This window comes from Protopterus annectens, chromosome 1.part0 (assembly GCF_019279795.1).
Source record: "Protopterus annectens isolate FY-2018-M chromosome 1.part0, PAN1.0, whole genome shotgun sequence".
NCBI lineage: Eukaryota > Metazoa > Chordata > Ceratodontiformes > Protopteridae > Protopterus > Protopterus annectens.
The window spans coordinates 97562368-97585000 of NC_056725.1; the positions used below are offsets into that span (position 1 = coordinate 97562368).

General features: G+C 45.7%; 1 long non-coding RNA gene across 1 annotated transcript in view; it reads right to left on the minus strand.

Moving 5' to 3' along the window:
- The window catches only part of LOC122801222, a 249695-nt gene that overhangs the window by 190865 nt on the left and 36197 nt on the right, over window positions 1–22633 (minus strand). The window contains exon 2 of the long non-coding RNA XR_006364677.1: window positions 14007–14161. This is a non-coding gene — a long non-coding RNA (uncharacterized LOC122801222). The remainder of the gene's footprint in view (window positions 1–14006; window positions 14162–22633) is intronic.

Sequence of the window (22633 nt, forward strand, 5' to 3'; positions counted from 1 at the left end):
CCCTTTAGTGCCTTTTTTAGACAAGTTTCAAATGTAATAGGAACAGGCAAGCAAAAACTGACGGTAATCCTGTCGCCCATGGGATTCCGGATACTGGCTAAGGCTATTGTCGTCCCTTTAGTGCCTTTTTTAGACAAGTTTCAAATGTAATAGGAACAGGCAAGCAAAAACTGACGGTAATGCTACTGAATGCTGGAAGTCTAAATCTCAAAATGCACTCACTCAAGGCACTCCTTAAAATGGAGAACATCGATACCTGTGCAGTGACTGAGACCTGGTTCAAGGCTCCAAAGAGCACCCCTGCACTACCAGGCTATAACTCATACCACACTTTTCGGCCATGTAACCTGGACCGGAACACCAAAGGCGGAGGTGTGCCCATATTCATTAAGGATATCCACACCTCCAGGCTAGTTGCTCAGCAAAATGTATCCAAGGTTATCCAAGTGAAACTAACTCTGGGCAAAATTGCAATCCAAATTGTAGCTTGCTACATACCCCCCATCATGTCCCACTCCTCTTTTCTTGATATACTGGAAAATATTAGGGTTCAAACACCCTAATAATGGGCGATTTCAACTACCCCACCATTAACTGGGAAAACTACTCATGTACCAACTCCTTCGCTCAACGCTTTCTGGAATTCATAAATTCCAGTGCCCTGGATCAACTTATCCACACCCCCACCAAGGGCAACAGTATCCTAGACATAGTCATTACCAACATGAATGACCGGTGTTCCACACCCGAAGTCAACTCCTTGTTGGTCAGATCCATAAGCTAATCACCCTAGATATCCACATCCCGCCCCCACCCCACATTAAGGAAACCACGGCAAAAAATTTCTCCATAGCCAACTTCATGCTTCTCAAGACAGAAGTGGCAAACTTCATGACACCCATGCAGACGGCCAATACAGTTACGACTGCTGAATCCTACACAAATGCACTCTATAAGCACTTACATGAGTGCATGGATCGTGCTATCCCAAACAGAACCAAGAAGCTATCCCTCCAAAAAAAGGAAGCCAATCTGGTGGTCCCCTGCCATAAACAAACTGTACAACAGAAGGAAGAAACTGTTGCAAAAGAAAGTAAAATCCCATGAGTGGTGGAGCTCCCTGGTCAGCCTCAGTAAGATGCTGAGATCCCTTATAAGAGCATCCAAAGCTAGCTATGAAAATAATCACTACTGATTCTAAGGACAACCACAAAGCATTCTATACCTATGTCAAGAATCTCAATGGCAACACCCAGATCTGCTCTGAGTTACAGCACAACTGCATGAAAATTACAGAACCAATTGATATTGCCAACATTCTGGCAGATAGGTTCAGTGCTAACTTTACCACCCTCTCACACCCTAAAGGGCCCATATCTATACAGGAAGAATGCAGAGTCCCTGTAATCACAACTACACAGGTAAAAGCTGCACTCTCTAAAGCGAAAAACACAGAATCCATGGGACTGGACAACATCCCAGGCTGCGTTTTACATGAACTTCAGAACGAACTGGCTCCCCACCTAAGCACCATGTTCAATCATAGCCTCACATCAGGCTTTGTGCCCACTGAATGGCACACAGCAACAGTTATCCAAAGGGGAGCCACCACTGATCCCGGGAACTATCATCCTATTAGCCTGATGATCTTGATCTGCAAGGCCATGGAACGTATATGTTCATAGTTAGGTACTAGGCTATCGGCCCTGGGGCCTATACAAGCCCAGCCAAAAAGGTACCCTGGCTTTTACCACCCAAGAAAATTATTTTCCTGTGCCACTGTCGAGCAGAGCCACAGAGGTGATCCCTGGGGTGAATTTCCTATTTCCCATCCAATCATCAAGATTCTTCTTGAAGAGTGCTAATGAAGAGCTTTGTTTGATATAGATAGGTAGTTTATTCCAGAGTATTGGAAGTCTCTGGGACAGGAATCTATCCCTCCAGCATGTTCTGCTTATTGTGGTGACAAGGTTTAGGTCCCTAGAGTGTGTAGCTCGGAGGGATTGGGATTTCTTTAAGTGGAGCATGTCCAAAAGCTCGGGTTTGACATAGCTTTGTATGTTAGGCAGTGATCACCTCTGAGTAGGCGATATGCGACGGAGTAAAGCTGGAGTTTTTTGAGACGGTCTGTGTAGGGCATCTGTTTGAGGCCGGTAATCCTCTTTGTGAGGTATTTCTGTGGCCTTTCCAGTTGTTGTAGTTGTCTTGTGAGGTACATACCAAAAGGGGCGTTGTACTCTATAATGAGTCTAATGAGTGATGAGTAGAGGGGAACAATGACCTCTTTTTTTCTGGATGAGAAACCTTTTGTGATGAGGTGTGCCATGTAGAGGGATTTCCTGACTACTGTGACGATGTGATTATCAAAGGAGAGAATACTGTCCACCTGTGTCCCAAGGTCTCTTATCACACTTTTGGTGTTAAGTACACTACCGCCTATGTTGTAGTTCATGGGTACAGAGTTTTTACCAAAGGGGATGACAATGCACTTTTTGGCATTGAGCTTGAGGCCATGGCTTACCAAGCATCTGTCTCAGTGAGGCCCTTTTGTAGGATGTCCACATCATTAGGAGTTTCGATTATGGCTCCTAGTTTGCAGTCATCTGTGAACTTCGTTAGCCAAAGACCTTCTGCGTTAGCCTGTACTTCAGAGAAGTAGATACCAAATAGGAGAGGACCCAGGACTGAACCCTGTGGTACTCCACTTGTCACTGGTCTGAAGTCGGATTTGGATTCTGCTACTTTCACAGTGTGAGTTCTGTCAGTGAGCCAGTTGCCAACCCATCTTGTGACATGGGGATCTATACCTAGTTTAGTGAGTTTATCTATAATTCCAGAGTGGGGGATGGTGTTGAAAGCCTTGGCAAGATCTAGATAGGCTGTGTGGAACCACCTTACCCTTGTCTATGGTTTTGGTGACTGCTTCAAAGAAGTCTATCAGGTGTAGGAGACATGATCTGCCTTTTACAAACCTGAACTGGGTGGAGTCCAGAGTTTGGAGATTACCAATGTCTTTGTTTATAAGTTCCATGATGATACGTTCCATGGCCTTGCAGACCAGGCTCGTCAGGCTAATGGGGCGGTAGTTCCTGGGGTCCATGGTGGCTCCCCCCCTTGTGGAATGGGATAACCGTCGCTGTGCGCCATTCAGCAGGTACAAAGCTTGAGGTGAGGCTATGATTGAAAAATAATAAACAGCCTCTGCAAGGCTCGAACCCAGGACCCTGCACACCATAGCCAAAGTGATTTACCACTAAGCCCTGTCAGATATCATCATGGAACTCATAAACAAAGACACTGGTAATCTCCAAACTCTGGACCCCACCAGGTTCAGGTTTGTGAAAGGCAGATCATGCATCCTGAACCTAATCGACTTCTCTGAGGCAGTCGATGAGGCTAAGGTGGTTCACACAGCCTATCTTGACCTCGCCAAGGCTTTTTATACCATCCCCCATTCTAGAATTATAGCTAAACTCACTAAACTAGGTATAAAACCCTACATCACAAGATGGGTTGCCAACCGACTCACTGACAGAACCCACACTGTAGAAGTTGCAGACTCCAAATCTGACATCAAACCAGTGACAAGTGGAGTACCACAGGGTTCAGTCTTGGGACCTCTCCTGTTTGGTATCTACTTCTCTGAAGTACAGGCTAACACAGAAGGCCTCTGGCTAACGAAGTTCGCAGATGACTGCAAACTAGGAGCCATAGTCGAGTCCCCAAATGATGTGGACATCCTACAGAAGGGCCTCACTGAGACAGATGCCTGGTGTTAGAGCCATGGCCTCAAGCTCGATGCCAAAAAGTGCATTGTCATCCCCTTTGGTAAAAACTCTGTACCCATGAGCTACCACATAGGTGGTAGTCTACTTAACACCGAATGTGTGATGAGACCTTGGGACCCAGGTGGACAGTAGTCTCTCCTTTGATAATCACATCGCCACAGAAGTCAGGAAGTCCTTCTACGTGGCACACCTCATCACAAAAGGGTTCTCATCCAGGAAATAAAAAGGTCATTGTTCCCCTTTACTTGACACTCATTAGACCCATTATATAGAGTATAACGCCCCTTTTGGAATGTACCTCACAAGATATTTGCAGCAGCTGGAAAGGCCGCAGAAGTACCTCGCAAAGATTACTGGCCTCAAACAGATGCCCTACACTGACCATCTAAAACAACTCCAGCTTTACTCCGTAGCATATCGCCTACTCTGAGGTGATTTCTGCCTAACATATAAAGCTATGTCAAACCCAGAGCTGTTGGACATGCTACACCTAAAGAAATCCCAATCCCTCTGAGCTACACGCTCTAGGGACCTAAACCTTGTCACCACAATAAACAAGACATGCTGGAGAGATACGATTCCTGTCCCAGAGACTTCCCATACTCTGGAACAAGCTACCCATCTATGTCATGCAAAGTTCCTCATTAGCACTTTTCAAGAAAAATCTTTGAGTGGATGGGAGATAGGAAAATATACCCCGGGAATCACTTCTGTGGCTCTGCTCGACAGTGGCACAGGAAAATAACTTTCTTGGGTGGCATAAGCCAGGGAAACTTGTTGGCTATGCTTACTTAGGCCCTTAGGCCGATAGCCTAGTACCTACCTATGAACCTATTAGACTAAATACAATATTATGTAGCATTGAAATGTGCTGACATAAGGGTGACAGTTCATTATTTACCCATAAAGCAAGTGTCAGAGTGGAAAAGTTCAAATAGTGGATAAAGAGGAGGAGGGGAAGGGAAGAAAGAGTGAGAAAAAGTATTTGTTAGAAGTAATAATTAGGGTAGATATGGGAGGCAGGAGAAAAAGTGAGTAAAAGTAACATTACAAGTAAGAGAAACGAAACCAAGGAAAAGAATAAATAACATGGACAACAAGATTTACTGTGTGTGTGTGTGTGTGTGTGTGTGTGTGTGTGTGTGTGTGTGTGTGTGTGTGTGTGTGGTGTAAAAGAACTATAAAGCAAATCTGCACTAATACCTGCTTGCTGCCCTGCTGAGGGGGACACTTGTGCAAGTGCAGTGGACTGGCTCCAGTAGGAAGGGATGGCAGCATAACTCTCAACATTATAAAACAAGAAATCTGGACAAGGCCACAAATAATAGGGGACAAAGGCCCCAAAATGGGACAATTTATAAATATTGCACTTACAAACTTAGAAAGTTGATAAACAGGTTTTGCATTAGAGTGAATTTTCTTAAGGATATGAAGTCTGAAAATCAAATGCCTGTCAACTTTCTGACTTCAGTGTTCAATGATTTGCCAGTGATTTGACAGAAAACTGCAATTTTATGAAAAACAGACAAAAAATCTGGACTTTCTGCAAAAATCTGTACTGTTGAGAGATATGGATGGGAGTCTTGAACCAAGACCCATCAATCATTTTCATTTGTTTGCCAAAGCCATTACAGCAGTGTTTTGCAGAGAGGTGGGAAAAGCCTTAAATTTGACTGGTATGTTGTGTGGATGTGGGTAGCTGTGTTTGTGGAAGGTGGAGGTGTGCCTTTATAAGTGTGGTGCGAATGTTATGGATTATGAAATGGAGAGATTAAGAGTAAAATAGTGCTCAGTGAAGTCCCTAGCAATTTCATCACTGCCTGATTCAGACATATACATTCCCTGTGTTTGTGAGTACTATGAGTGCATTGTTTTGGAGTGTAGTTTCACTGCTACAGCTGCTGCTACTCTTTCAATACAAGTATATGCTTTGGAACTTTTCTCCAGTAGTCTGTTGCTGAGAGGATGAGAGACATGCTACAGGTATACAACTAAGGCAAACTAGATAAAGCAATAGTAAGAAAAAGTGCTAGGTCACATCAGAGGCTTGGGAGGTCATTGTTAAGAAACTGAGAACTGTTGTAAAATTTATCATTAAATACCATAAGTTCAGGTTATACTATAAGAGAACAACTATGTAAAGATAACCATGTCAGCAGCTAAAATGCATTATAAGTTGAATATTTTACTGTGCACATTTTAAATGGATAGACTGGCCTAAACTCTGGACTGATGCGTTTGCTTTTTTATTTATTTATTTTTTTTCCCTGAGAAATGCTATTCAGAAGTGAAGAGGCATAGAGACATACAAGGGAACAGACTTAGTGGCACACCAGGCTGTGATTTTTTTTTTTTTTATGTCTATTGTCATGCAAAGCTGACTAAATAGTTGAATCTAGTAAAGCTGGAAATGTGAGACTGTAGCCCACTGAAGGAGGGGAGATGGGAGGAGTAACCTGGCCAGGAACTGAAACTTGCAAAACTGCTCCTTGTGAAAAGTCTTTTTTTTATCTCAGTAATTTGTTGACACTTTTGCAAGTTTCTTTCAGATAATGTGTAGTACATCAGTAGGAACAACATTTGTAAAACTCAGCGCATACCAATCAATGACACATGAGCTGCACTCTCAAACTTGGCAGTTTTTTCAGGTGTTCCATTCTAAGTGAATGGAAGCCTAGTCTGACAACAAATGGTAGGGCTATTTGTTCTCAGTCTGTGCATTATGGGACAGATTTAGCTTTCCAAAGGAATCACGATGTCTGCCCCCACGAGGGCAGACAAGAGTAAAAACAAAATAAAATTAGGAATGAGTACTTATTTTGCTGCAGGCAGCTTTGGGAGGTGTAGTAAATCATGGCAAGATAAAAAAATAAGAAGTTATGTACCTACCATAACGTTCCATGTTAGTTGTCTTCTCTCGCCTTCTTTCTTGCTTGATGGGTTCGGAGCCGATCCCTCGGCTCCGACTCGGCACTTGCTAAGCTCGAGAGTCACTTTTACCAGCTCGAGGCAGCCCCATATCCCATGATGCAAGGCGGTAAGTACCCAGATCTCGTTTGCTAACAAAGGGCAATAGCACCAAGCATAAAATACTTCCCAAAGGAAGAAAGAAAACTTACAGATGGAAGAAGGACCAGGTCTGAATGGTCTTCAGCATAACAGTTTCTTATACAAGGTTTGTCCAGGCCAGGGGGAAGGAGGGAGGGTCGCAAGAAAGAAGGCGAGAGAAGACAACTAACATGGAACGTTATGGTAGGTACATAACTTCTTAATGTTAAGTTGTCAATCTCGCCTTCATTCTTGCTTGATGGGACCGTCCCTAGCACCTCTATCCTGGGTGGCTCAATGGAACAAACTCTTGAGGACTGTAGAGCCAAAACTGGCTCTGTCCCTGGAGGCCAAGTCCAATTTTTAATGGGAAACAAAAGTGTGAGGAGTAGCCCAAGTGGCCGCTGCACAAATAGTGTCCAAAGGAAGTCTAACTTGAAAGGCTGTAGAAGTAGCTAAGCTCCTAGTTGAATGTGCTTTAGGTTTTGAGCACAGCTGTTTTCCCCTGAGCGTATAAATTTCCGAGATGACCGAAGAAAGCCATCTGGACAAGGTCACTTTAGAAACAGAAAGGCCTTTTTTATTATCCGCATAGGAAACAAAAAGTTGATCAGATTTTCTAAAATTTTTTGTTCTGTCCAAATAATATCTAAGTTGACGGTGGACATCAAGATAATGTAGCTTTTGTTCAGCTCTATCTGAATAGTTAGGAAAAAATACAGGAGATCAATGGATTGATTCAGATTGTTCTTTGAAGCGACCTTAGGTAAAAAGGATGGATTAGTTCTCAAAGATACTCTGTCTTTGTGAAAAACCAAATAGGGGGGTCGAACCGAAAGAGCATGAAGTTCAGACACCCTCCTGGCAGATGTAATAGCCACTAGGAATAAAGTTTTCCAAGAAAGATATTTCAGGGAACAAGAAACAGCTGGCTCGAAGGGGAAGAATCAAGGATGTCAGCACTAAATTTAGATCCCACTGAGGAGGAGGATTCCTGATTGGAGGCTTTAGTAGGAAAATTCCTTTCAAGAAGGCCCTGCAGAGCCTATGGGACATAATATTATGATCTGCTATCCCGACATGAAAATTAGAAATAGCAGCCAATTGAACTCTGACTGTGGAAGAAGAGGAGCCTGCATGAAAAATCTCTGCTAAGAAGTCCAGGACTGCCTGAACAGGGGCAGTAAAAGGATCAATATTTTGGGCCTTAGCCCAATAAGAGAAACGTTCCATTTGCTTGTATAAATCCTCCTGGTAGAGGATTTTAGCGAAGCTACTATGATGTCTCTAACTGGGTTAGAGATCAACGGAAGCCTGGCTAAGGAAGGAAGTGGAGCAACCATGCTGTGAGGTTGAGAGAAGGGATTGACCGGTGCAGCTGACCCGATTGGTGAATCAGAAGGTCTGGCACTGGGTCCAGATGCCACGGCTGCACCAAAAGGTGATGATGGAGGAACGGAACCAAACTTGTCGAGGCCAGTAAGGGGCAATGAGAATCAATTTGGCTCTCAAAGCGGTAGCTTTCTGGATCACCTGAGGGATCAGAGGAAATGGTGGGAAGGCATAAAGAAGTCCCTGGGGCCAATCCTGGGTCAGAGCGTCTCTGGGGGGATGGCCTGATAGAGGAAGAGGCTGAAGAAGTCTGGACATTTGCTGTTTTGGGGAGTAGCAAAAGATCGCAACATGGACGACCCCATTCCAGAAAAATCTCTTCCGCTATAGATTGCTTGAGAGACCACTCGTGAGGCATGAGGATAGCTCTGCTCAATCTGTCCGCTATAATGTTGGTTTTCCCAGGGATATGCGTTGCTACCAGAAACCGATGAGAGGAGATCGCCCATTGCCATAGTCTGAGCGCTTCTCGACACAAGGGGTAGGACTTGGTTCCGCCCTGTTTGTTGATATACCAAACTACAGACATGTTGTCTGTGTGGACTGCAATTGTCCCTACGGGAAGAAAGTCGTTGAGGGCTTGCAACGTTAAAAGCACTGCTCTCATCTCCAGGACATTTATGTGCAGATGGTACTCGAACGGCTGCCACGTCCCATGAACCATCCTGCCCTGATAATGACCCCCCCACCCGATCAGGGAGGCATCAGTGGTGACAGTGGCTATCGGGGATGGGGGTACAAAGTATCTGCCTTGGTGAACCTGAGACGATGTGATCCACCAAGCAAGATGCTCTTTGCATGTCTGTGTCACCAGAATCTGGTGACGCATTGGAAGTTGCTGGTATGACCACTGTGTGAACAGCATCCACTGAAGAAGGCGCATGTAGAATCGAGCCAGGGGAAGAAGAGTAATGGCCGCAGCCATGAGACCTAATACCTTTAGAACCATTCTGGCCTGTATTTTCTTGCTGGCCAGAATGATCCTGACATGAGTCTGAATGTCTGAAACTCTTTGTTCTGTAAGGGTAGCTGACATCCGAACAGTGTTTAAGTTTGCCTATGAAGGTAATAGACTGGCAGGGCGATAAGGATGACTTTTCGAAGTTGATTGAAATGCCCAAATGAGAACAAAGGTCTATTGTGTAATCCCTGGCTTGTATAAGCTGATGCCTGGTGGTGGCTGACAGGAGCCAGTCGTCGAGATACGGAAACACCTGGAATCCTTGACGTCTCAGGTGAGCCGTGACCACTGCCATGCATTTGGTGAACACTCTGGGGGCTGTAGTGAGACCAAAGGGCAGGGCTCTGAACTGGAAATGACTGGACCCCAGCCGGCGGAGAAATCTCCTGGAGCGTCTGTGAATTTTGATGTGATAGTACGCATCCTGAAGATCTATTGAGCACATCCAGTTGTCCTTCTGTAAGAAGGGCAGAATTGACTGAAGAGTGACCATTCGGAATCTTGTCTTCCTGACAGACTTGTTGAGTCTGCTGAGATCCAATATTGGTCTCCAGTCTCCCGTCTCTTTGGGGACCAAAAAGAACCTTGAGTAGATTCCGGCTCTGAATGGTCTATTGTAACTGGCTGAATGGCTCTTTTTTGCAGTAGTTTTGCGATTTCTGACTCTGCAATCTCCCTTAGACCGGGTGGTACATCTGGAAGGGAACTTGAGGGGAAGGGACTTTCCTCGAAAGGAATTATGTAACCCTTGGATATGATCGACTGTACCCATTTGTCTTGAGTGAGGGAATGCCAGGCTTCTGGGTACAGTGATAATCTTCCCCCGACTGCCTCCAAGGAGGGACAGCCGGGCAACACCTCAGGGATGCTGAAAGGGCTTGTCAGAGAGAGGCTCCCTGTTTCCCTGGTTCTTCGGAGCCCCTCTGCCTCTAGAGCGGCGTCTGTTGTTGTTACCCCGCTGCCTCTAGGGGTAAACTGACCACGTGAATCCGGCGTGACTCCTTGGGATTTACGGAACCACATCTTCCGCCCTTCTGTCCTTTGGGATAAGGTCTAGAAGGGTGGAAAACGGACTCCAACAGCAGAAAGAGTCTTGCCGTCCTGCTCGCACCTGGTCAAGGTTTCCTTCACCTGAGGGCCAAACAAAGCTGACCCATCAAAGGGAGAATTTGTGAAGGACGCCTTAAAGGGATCCATAAAATCACATAGCCGCATCCAGGCTTGGCGTCTAAGAGCCACACCTGTACCTGCGGCTCTACTCGCTCCATCCGCAGCATAAGATATTAGCCGCATGGAGGAGTTTGCAATGGAATTGAGGATTCCTAGCTGCGAAGCAATTTTTTCTTGAGCCCCTGCAGCTGTAGGATCCTGAACTACTTCTCCCAGCTCCTTTAGGATATCTCTCTGGAGTCTGGTGAAGTGACATAGGTAATTCAGCGAACGCATAGCAAAGGTCGCTGAGGAAAACATCCGCTTACCGTACCTATCCATGGTCCTAGAGTCCTTATTAGGAGGATGGACGGGCACGGAAGGATCTGCAAGTTCCTTTTTGGTGGCCGCAGCCACCACCATGGCATCAGCGGGAACACCCTTAGTAAGGAATTGTTTGTCACTCGGGGCAGTGATGAATTTTGAAGGCCTCCTAGGGACTGGCTCTACAGAGTCAGGAGCTGCCCACGCCTTTCGTGCAATAACCTGCATAAGGGGGTCGAAAGGCGGAGACACCCAGGAGGTGGAGGGCCGAGATCCAAACGCCTCTAGGTATACTGACTCATCCTCAGAGGGATTGTTGGTGGGCCAGTTTCCCCTCTGTTTCAGAAGTTCTAGGATGTCTGAGAAGGAGACATCCACAGAGGGGGATCTAGGGGATCCCTCTGACTCATCAAAGTCAGTATCCGAAGTGACAGACTCGGGGGAGTCTACATGCTTCCTCTTACAAGTCCTCTTCCTAGGAGGATCTCCCGAAACATCAGGAGAATCCTCGGAAGAGGGGGAAATTCCCAATGGGGAAACCTGAGGCGGAGGATCTCTGGGTCCTGTAGCAAGAGATGTGGCAGAGATGTCAACAGGTACTATAGAGGGAGGAGCTACGGGAACAGACTGCTGACTGATACCAGTGGCCAGTACACTCTTCATCACCTCGAATGCTCCCTCCCAGGCAGGTCCGAGAGAACCCGCTCAAGAGCTAGGAACTCCAGGGACCACCGAAGGGAAGTCTCCGAGGCAGATGTCGGAGCCGAGCTCACCAAGGCCGAGGCTCCAAGGGAAGAGCGGGTTCGGACAAGGGTCCGATGCCACTCACCCCTCGGAGGAGACCATGGAAGCCCGACCACCGAATCCCTCTAAGGAAGGTCTCAAGAGGAGATAAGAGTAGAGGCTGAAGGAACAGAAGGGGTATCCGTCCTCCAGCCGTAGCAGTAACCATTCGAAGACTCCAACTCCAAGCTCTGGGGTAGAGTTGAAGGAGGAACTGTAACGGGTGTGGACCAACAGTCGTCTGTTGAGACGGACTGTGTAACATTTGGGCCAGTACCTGTGACTTAAGTAATCTACTGACCACTCTCTAGGTCATGATCTGACAACCTGGACGACCTTGAAGATCGGCTCCGATGGCTCCGTTCGATAGAAGAGGTGAAGCGGCGAAAGTATCGGCTCCAAGGAAGGAGACCTCGACCTCTTCCTGGAATGAGCCATCGGAGCCGATACTATAGATCCTGTCGGAGCCGACCTCGGAGCCGACAGGAAGCTCGATGTCGGCTCCAGCCGAGCCGATACAGCCACCAAAGTAACGGTGTCGGAGCCGATCGGAGCCGACACCGATGCCTGTGCCACATGGGTGTCGGAGCCGATCGGAGCCGACATCGAAGTGGTCAATACAGATTCGGCACCGATAGCCATCGGTGCCGAAGGCTGTCAAGCCAGAATCGGCTCCAGCCGGAGCCGATCTCGACTCAGTACGAGTCGGAGCCGAGGCCGCAGGCTTAGATACAGAAGCCTGGGCCTTGGAAGATTTTGCTGATTTTGGTGGAGCCGACTTAGCCGGAGAGCCCTCCGGCTTAAGAAGGCCCCTAAGTATCAGCTTATTACGTCTCTCCTGCAGGACTCTCTGGCTGAAGGAATGACAAATAGCACAGGAGTCCTGCAGGTGAAGAGGGCCCAGACAATACAGGCAAGAAGTGTGACCGTCTGTCAGAGACATCTTCTGACAGCACGAGTCACACTTCTTAAAACCTGAGACCCTCTCCTTTGACATGGTGCTGACAAAACACACACACACACACCAGTCAAAATTAACTTAAATAAATACCAAAAGGTATTCTATAAAACCAACACACACACCCTAACAGGGGGGGGGGTGGGATAGGGAAAAGTTTGACTAACAAAATTAAAGGAGATAGGGATTTCCTGTCAGAAAAACTACAAATTAAACTTAAAACTATCAATAAAAGTTTTTTTTAACTAAAAGGGGCTTAAATCTCACAAAAGTGAATAACTTACCAGGAGCTGGTAAAAAGAAGACCTCCTAAGCGGCAAACGAGATCTGGGTACTTACCGCCTTGCATCATGGGATATGGGGCTGCCTCGAGCTGGTAAAAGTGACTCTCAAGCTTAGCAAGTGCCGAGTCGGAGCCGAGGGATCGGCTCCGAACCCATCAAGCAAGAATGAAGGCGAGATTGACAACTTAACATTATATGTTTTCTTCATCATTTGCCCGTAGTGGTCCTTTAAACAAACAGTGAAAATCAGTGGTACAAAATAATATATAAATCAAAATAAATCTTACTGTCTACAATTTATCTCTTTCTTCCAACAAACAGTGAAAATCAGAAGTAAAAAAATAAACTATACATTAAAATAAATCTTCTCTTACCAAGCAGTTGCAAAATAAACAAACCAACACTGGATGGTTTTACATAATCTCTGGAGTGTCCTGTCCACAGTCTCACTGAATTTATAGCTGACTAGGCCCCTTGGGATGGCTAGAGTTTGCCTGTCTACAATCTATGCCTTTCTACCAACAAGCAATAAAATTCAGAGATAAAAATATAAATCAAAATATAAATATTCCTGTCTACAGTCTATCCCTTTCTTCCAACAAATCAAAATACATCATCTCTTACCAAGTGCTTGCACAATAAATCACAAGCATTCACATAAGCTCTGGTGAACTTCTTGCTGCACAGTACAGGAAGCACTCTTGGAGAAGACTCAGCTGAATCTGAATGATCATCTCAGTAATTTTCTATCACAGTGGGTTGACAAGATGCCCAGTAACCTTGCCCTTCAGCATTTAGGAAAAATGGTTAAGTATTTTCTGTGCATGTGGTTACGTAATACAGTATACACTTACTGAAATCTCAAAGCATGACTCATTTGGGTAATCTCATAAAAATGCTTTCCACTCTGCTCTAAATTCACTCTTAAAAAGATCTTTGAAAACTTGAGAAAAATCCTTTGACCAAACCAACCTGCTTTACAGTAGATTCGTAGGAACAATCTGAAGTGCTGGCATTGTTCTGAAAATCTAAAAAATTCAGGTTCTGCAGCAATGGTGAGTTAATATAGAAGTTACTTTACTCCATGTGGCCTAAACTAGCGAGTAGTAAGAAATTATTTACATTTCTGAATCTGCCGTAAGTGTGGTCTTTTACAGATAATCATCATCAGTGAATACATTTTGGCAAAAAAATGGGATATTATGCAGATAAGGAAGCAAACTCCACTGGGCTAAACAGAAAGGTAAGTAATACAATTTTCTACTACATCTTCTCTGCCGTGTATTAGAATAGTGGCAAAAAATCAGTAGTAAATCTACCTCGCAGCCTTGAAGAGTTGTGCTTGCAGACATGCTCAATGAGGTGTAAGAGTATGTTGGAAGGTCACACATCCTGAGTGGTATGAGATGAGCTTCACAGAAGTCGGGCTATACCAGAGAGACTGGCCCATGGGTTGCAACATGCAGGAGAAGTCCTAGAGAAATCCAGAAACAGAAACCAGAAAATATTTTACTACCTTTATTAAACTGTCACTTAAGACTTAGGCACACGTACAGTTATTAAAAAGAAAAAAAGGGCAACAACCATTTTAACACTTTTCTCCATTTAAATACAGATTATATATTAACTTTTAGTTATGTACTCACCATAACTTCAGATGTTTGGGATCCATCTCGCCTACATTCTGAATGATGGGTTCGGAGCCGATCCCTCGGCTCCGACTCGGCACGCTTATGCCAAAGAGCGAAGTCTCTTATTGGCTGAGCTTACTATATCCCAGGATGCACCACTACCAGTCCCCCAGATCTAGTTTGTCCGCATACATGCACACATGCACGCCCTGCTTATATAACATCGTCAGATGAAACAAGATAAAACAGTAGAACTCAAAACCGTTCAATCTCTTCTGATCTCCAAGGCAGGGGGAAGGAGGGTGGGTATTAGGAATGTAGGCGAGATGGATCCCAAACATCTGAAGTTATGGTGAGTACATAACTAAAAGATGTTATGTGATCCTATCTCGCCTACATTCTGAATGATGGGACAGCGTCCCTAGCACCTGAATCCTGGGTGGCTCACTGGAAAACACTCCTGAGTACCGTGGAACCAAAAGATGCTCGTCCTTTAGATGCCACATCCAATTTGTAGTGGGAAATGAAAGTGTGCGGGTTGGACCAAGTAGCCGCAGCACAGATTTCCGATATAGCGAGCTTGGAATGAAAGGCTATAGAAGTAGCCATAGCTCTGGTAGAATGAGCTTTGATAGATGTTGTAAGTTGCTTATTTGAAGAAGAATAGGCCTGAGTTATGCAATCTCTGATCCATTTTGAGATAGTAGCTTTTGTGATGGTTTGGCCCAATTTATTATCTGAGAAGGACACAAACAACTGGTCTGACTTACGAAGTTGCTGAGTCCTGTCTAAATAGAAGCGTAATTGCCTGTGAACATCCAATTTATGGAGAGTGTATTCTGCTTCATTGGAGAATTTTGGAAAGAAAACTGGTAGCTCTAGAGATTGTTGAAGACAGAAACTAGAACAGACCTTTGGGACAAAGGATGGATTAGGCCTAAGTGATACTCTATCCTTGTGGAAAATCAAGTACGGTGGTTTAATAGACAGGGCTTGAAGTTCTGAAACTCTTCTTGCAGAAGTAATAGCCACTAAGAATGCCGTTTTCCAAGACAGATATTTTAACTCGCATGTAGCAGCCGGTTCGAAAGGGGAAGATGTTAATGCGCGAAGCACCAAATCAAGATCCCACGGAGGTGCAGGATGAAAAACTGGTGGTCTTAATAGACTCGCACCTTTAATGAACGTTTTGCATAGTCTGCTGCTCATCAAAGGAGGATCCGTGGATTAGTGGAATTTAGAGATAGCCGCTAGTTGGACTTTAATAGTTGAGACAGAAGATCCCTGATTAAACAGGGACGTTAAGAATTTCAAAACCTCTGGGACAGGAGCAGTGATAGGGTCTAAGCCCTTGAGTTGAGCCCAGATAGCAAACCTCTTCCACTTACTGAGGTACAATTTGTTAGTGGTGGGTTTGTGGGCCGAAGATAAAATGTGAACAACTTCCGGGTCTAGTGTGTGCCTTCTAACTAAGGTCGGAAGTGGAGGAGCCAAGCTATCAATTTCAAAGATTGAAGGGACTGATGCCAATGTCCCGACTGATGGATCAGCAAGTCCGGAATCAGGTCTAAGGTCCACGGATCGTCCACTGCATGCTTCTTCAGGTAAGGAAACCATATCTGACGAGGCCAGTATGGGGCAATCAGAATCATTAAAGACCCCAGTTGAGAAGCTTTTGAATAACTTTGGGAAGAAGTGGAATTGGAGGAAAGGCATAAAGTAGCCCTGTTGGCCAAGGTTGTGCTAGAGCATCCATGGCTGGTACTTCCTGATGTGGGATCAAGGAGAAGAACCTTTGGCACTTGGCGTTTTGTGGAGTTGCAAATAGGTCGCAGCACGGCGTCCCCCATCTCTTGAAAACCTGGGCTGCTACTGTGCGGTTTAGAGACCATTCGTGAGGAGAGAGAATTGTCCTGCTTAATTTGTCCGCCAATACATTTGACTTTCCCGGGATGTGGGTCGCTACCAAGAAGCGGTTGGTAGCTACAGCCCATTCCCAAACTCTCATGGCCTCTCTGCAAAGGGGGTACGATCTGGTCCCTCCTTGTTTGTTCAGATACCAGACCACCGACATGTTGTCTGTGTGGATGGCGATGATGCCCTGAGGAAGAAACTTGTGTAAGGCCTGTAGGGATAGAAGTACAGCCCTCATCTCCAACACGTTGATGTGGAGAAGAGCTTGTCTGGAAGCCAGGAGCCCTGAACTAGCCTGCCCAGACAATGCCCCCACCCTATCTGGGAGGCATCTGTCGTCAGGGTAACCACTGGAGGGAGAACAAAGGGTTTTCCTTGATCCAAGTTGGATGTCTGAAGCCACCAGCGAAGGTCCCTTTTGCATATTTCCGTAATCATGATGTGATGATTGACGGGAAGATCCTGAAAGGACCATTGAGTTGACAAGAGCCACTGAAGAATCCTCATGTGTAATCTTGCTAGAGGAACTAAAAGAACCGTGGCAGACATTGAGCCTAAAACCTGTAGAACCATCCTGGCTGGGGCTTTGGATCTCGAGATCAGAGCTTGAACTTGGCCCTGTAAAGATAGGATGCTTTGGGCAGGAAGAAAGGCGCATCAATCTTGAGTCTATCTCTGCTCCTATAAACTTTATGCGTTGAGAGGGCAGCAAGACAGACTTTGACCAATTGAATGTAATCCCCAGGAAACACCCAGGAGATGGTGGCTTTGAGGTTGTCCATTAGTAGATGCCTGGTGGTGGCAGTCAGGAGCCAGTCGTCGAGATAGGGAAACACTTGGAATCCAAGACTTCTCAGGTGAGCCGTCACTACTGCCAAACACTTGGTGAACACCCTGGGGCTGTGGTGAGACCAAAGGGCAGAGCAAAATTGGTAATGACTGACTCCCAGGCTGAAGCGCAGATACCTTCTGGACGCCTGATGTATCGGTATGTGATAATAGGCGTCCTTGAGGTCTATGGAGCACATCCAAACATCCTTCTCCAATAATGGGAGAATGGATTGTAACGTGACCATTGAATTTGGATTTCGTGACGGATTGGTTCAGTTTGCTGAGATCCAATATTGGCCTCAGGTCCCCTGTCTTTTGGCACTAAAAGAACCTGGAGTAATTTCCTGATCCGATCTGGTCTGTGGGGACCGGTTGGATGACTCCTTTCTAGCAGCTTTAAAGCTTCTGCGGCTGCTATTTCCCTTTGACTGGGTGGTGGGTCCGGGATTCTCTTGGACGGTGGGGGTGAGTATGTGAATGGGATGGTGTAACCTCCGGCAATGATCGAAGCACCCATCTGTCCTGAGTGATTGACTCCCAGGCTTTTAGGTGCTTGGCAAGCGACACCCGACTGGCTCGAGCAGCACAGCAGGGCAATCCCTCATGGCGCGTCGGAGGCTGAAGAGCCACGAAAGGACTCACGGTCTCCAGAATTGCGGGGCCCTCTGCCGCCTCTGGGACGGCGTCTCCCTGAAAAATTTCCCCGTCCTCTGCCTCTGGGCGGGGAATCTTCCTGCTGTTGGGGGAAAAACTTGCGAGATTTGCGGAACCACATTTTCCCCCTCCTTTAGCCTTGGGGTAAGGCCGAAAGGAGTGGAATAACGGCACCTACGGCAGATAAAGTTTTTCCCTCTTGCTCACAGCGGGTAAGGGTGTCTTTCACCTTGGGTCCAAACAATGAGGACCCATCAAAGGGAGCGTCGGCGAAGGAAGACTTGAAGGCCTCCGCAAACTGACACAAGCGGAGCCAGGCTTGTCTACATAGAGCCACGCCTGTGCCTGCCGCTCTACCCGCCCCTTCGGCCGCATAGGAAATGAGCCTCATGGACGAGTTAGAAATTGACGAAGGATAGCCAACTGAGAGCTAACCGACTGGGCTAGCTGCTCAGGTAGGTTACCGAGAGGAATCTGACAACTCCTTGACCAGATCCCTCTGAAGCCTGGTAAAATGTGCCAAATAATTCAGAGACCTTAAAGTAAAGGCCGCTGAAGTCAGGGTGCGCTTCCATTACCTGTCCATACTCCTAGACTCCTTATTAGGAGGATGGACGGACGTTGAAGCCTCTGTCACGTCCTGTTGTGTAGCAGATGCCACCACCATGGCATCTACAGCCACGCCTTTAGTAAGGAACTCCTTCTCAGGGGGAGCAGACAAAAATTTATTTGGACGAGAAGGGACTGGTTCCACGGTATCTGGATGTTCCCACGCCCTTCGACAAACTAAATCCAGAAGCTCGTCGAAGGGCGGAGACACCCAGGAGGCGGAGGGCTGAGCTCCAAAGGCCTTGAGGAGCACTGACTCGTCCGCAGAGGGGTTTGGATATCCAGCCGCCTCGTTGTTTGAGGATCTCTAAGATGTCTGCAAATGAGACATCATCCGAGGACGACTGGGACCCCTCTGCATCATCCATATCAGTGTCTGATGTAATAGACTCGGGGAGTCCACGTGCTTCCTCTTGCACGATCTCTTCCTTGGGGTTCCTCTGAAGACAACTCGAAGAACCCTCAGGAGGAGGGGAACCCCACTGGGGTAACCTCAGGCCTCGGGGCTCCGCTGGCTACGGACAGGGGAACTGCCAAAGACCCAGTCTCCACGCCCAGGGAAGGTGCCGGTAAAGCCGGAGAGATGGCCGAAGAGGACTTGGCCAAGGCACTCCTCATGGCCCTGAAAGCCGGACCCCCAGAATCCTGGGAGAGTCCGGTCTCCGGAGCCGTGATAGCCGACGGAAGTCCCGCAGCTGAAGCACCGAGGGGGAGGCTCGGAACCGAAAGCATAGGTCCCGAAACATCACCCCCGGGTCCAGCCGAAGAAGTCCGCGTACCAAACTTCGGACCCGAAGGCCCGGGTTGGAGTAAGGGTCGGAGCCGACCCTGAGATCTCCACCGGCTCCAACAGCACCTGCTCCGACGGAGCCGAAGCAGTCGGAGGAGGAATGGCAATGGGGTGGGCCAAGGTCATCGGCTCCGAAGCCAACTGGGTCGGAACCGAAACAAATTTTTGGAAGACTGGGGACTGGAACAGTCTTTGGAGCACCCTGTCTATATCAGAATCCGACATTCTCGAAGACCGAGAGGAAACAGAACGGGTTCGAGAAGGCCTCTCCATCGGCCCCAAAGGGCTAGGGGACCGGCTCCGAGGCGACTCGATGAGTATCGGCGCCGAGGAAATACTCACACCAGATTCCATCGGTGCCGAGGTAGACTTGGCCGAGGAGGAAGTGTCTGAGCGGCGACCCTTGTCGGCTCCGAGCAGCGGAGCCGGCGAAGGTGACCCGCCTCGATGCCCCAGCCATCGGCTCCGAAGCCAGAGGAGTCGATACTGGTGGCATCGAGGCAGACCGTTCGACCTCGGCTCCAAGTCTTTGGAGCCGAAGGAGAGGCCTGCCTAGGTCTCTTGGCAGTCGGATCCGACGGACTGGTCGGAACCGAAGCCCTTTTCTTTTTGGCAGGAGAGGATGCCAAGGCTTCTTCAAAGGAAGGTTTAATTAACCCCTTAAGAATCAATTTATTTTTCCTCTCCTGGAGAACCCTTGAGGAAAAGCGTGACATACGCTGCATGACTCCTGCAAGTGCTTTGCCCCTAGACAATATACACAGAGCGAATGATCGTCTGTGATAGACATTTTGAAACCACATTTGAACATTTTTAAAGCCCGAAGGCCTAGGAGTTTGAGACATGATGTTAAACAATTCTAGTAACTTTGACAGGAAAATAAACAACTATCAATTTACTGATGATAAATTTAAGCTCACAGTTATAGCTTAACGCAAACACTTCCTGAAAATGACAGGGAACTCTAAACAATTAAGATTTACTTGAGACCCTGTAAAGTTTTAACAGGTTGACAGTCCGGGAAGGCCCTGATGGAGGGGGGGCCGAAAACAAACTCAACCCAATCACACACAAAAAATTTCACAATCCAAACGTACACAAAAGAGCGATAGCCGTTAAAACAGCTTTTGTGACCAAAAAACAGCAAAAACTGACAGAAAAGTTAGTTAATAAAAACTACTTAGCCCAGCCAGCTCGAGACCACGTCTTCGCAGGGAAGCGGCAAACGAGATCTAGGGGACTGGTAGTGGTGCATCCTGGGATATAGTAAGCTCAGCCAATAAGAGACTTCGCTCTTTGGCATAAGCGTGCCGAGTCGGAGCCGAGGGATCGGCTCCGAACCCATCATTCAGAATGTAGGCGAGATAGGATCACATAACATCATTAAGTTAACTTTCTTCACAGCTGTTTTTCAGTTCCACATTACATAAATTGCTCTAAATTCCTACCTTTCTTTAAGCATCACTTGTACTACTGAACGTTATTCTACATGTATTGCTCCCACAAATTCCATTTATTTCTATGTAATTTCCTCTTTCACTTTTCTAAAACTCCTTTTTCCAGTTATTTTATCTCTATTATAATATTCAATATTTTAAATACAGTTGGTTTAGATTTTAATTTCCACTTCCTAGCAACCGGTTTTTAGGAAGCCAACAGAATTAAACTCAAAAAGACCTTTCTATCTCTAGGCAATTCAGATCCTGGGTCTTACCTCAAAAATAATTTCCATAGTTATAGCAATTTGTTACCCCAATATTTCTGACATAATACTCTGTTCAGAAGTTTTACAATCTGCAAACTCATTACACACCCAACAACAAGTTCCCAGTAACATCCTTCTTCCCCATCACACTGCCAACATTTGTTATTTAACTGACAAAAAATTTTTTGAAGTCTGCTTTAAGGTATAAAAAAAAATGCAAACACATCCAAGCAAAAATCCTAAACCCTCTGGACTTGAGTGCAAAGTTGTAAGCCATACATATGTCCTCCTATTGTTCCCTTGTTACTTGCTTTTCCAGTCTCTCTCCCAAATCTTTTCTAACCTCCTCTGATTGATTCCTATAATTATCTTGGAATATTTTATATGCCTTATTAATTATCCCTTTTTTAACAGCAGGTCCTGTTCTACATTCAACTAAAAACTCTACCAGACCAGGTACTTCACTTAAGACTTCCACATCCCTCTCTCGTTGCCTTTACTCTGATATCAATCCCTGACAGGGAAGGCAGTCTCTAATCTGCAGTCCAAACTTCTTCTTGTTCTCATCCCACTCTATTACCTTTCCCTCTCTAGTTGTATGCCCCCAATACCTTGACCCCTTTGCCTGTCTTCACCAGTAACATCTAGCTCCCCCCTGCCTATTTTATGTACCCCTGGTTGCAGTCATCCCCGTTGGAAAAATCTTTCTCCATTCCCATGTTGGCTTGGTTCTTAAAATACTTTCTGCAACTTTATAAATATAAAGGTCTTTCCAGTTATTATTCTCCTTATGGATTTGTATCCAAAATTAAACTCTCTCCTTATTTACTCTGTAGCTCTAAAATATCCCTTCAAATCAGGTAATTGTATACATTATCCAATTGGGAGGCTCAACTTATCCCACTCACCCTCTTGCCCCCTCATATACAGTTCTTCAAATCTTTCTTAATTATTGTACACAACGTCCCCTCGGGTTGATAAAAAAATTTGCCTGACCTGTATATAAAACTAAAGGGACTAAACATTTTCATTGCCTCTATCTTACGATCAATATCCACATAACAAAGGCTTTCAGTTTATCAGTCTTTATACTATCTTTTGTTTAGTATTTTAGTTTATTCCAACATATACTTAGCTGACGGAACAGAACTAAACCGTAATCCTAAACGCTATCTTATTTTGTCCAAATAAATATGGGTATTGCCAAACTAGTTTCTGTGTGAGTAAATAATTACTATCCATTTCCTTTGTTTTATATTCATTGATTTTATAACCAGGAAAGACTTGAAACTGTCTCAAAAAGTTCAATACTGTGATGCCCTTTTCTGGATTTATCAAGTACATAATATCTGCAAATAAAGTCAATTTCTCATGATTACTGTACCAATTACATCTTTCAATTTCTAAGTCACTTATTTTAGTTGACAATGGCTTTAAGTACTAAGCAAATAACAAAGGGGAAACAGGACACCCCTGCCTGGTTCCCCTGTTCAAACACAACTTACTGGAGAGGCACCCCCCCCCACTTTGAGTTTTAATTCTGTTACTAGCTGGTAGGTACACTGCCTTGATGCCTGCAAAGAAGAAATTTGAAGAAAATGAAAAGAAAAATCAATCAGAAACTGTGAAGCAAAAACACTTGCTGGGAAGAATCCTGCAACTCTTCAGCAAAACACAGTTTCAGCTTCGTTACAAGAGATGGCTTCCAATAATTTAGAGGAAAAATAAATAAAATGTACTCGGGTTATTAAAATAAATGAATCAGTGAAGGAATCCATCAACTCAGATAAAGGCTGGAAAAATAGGAAAAAC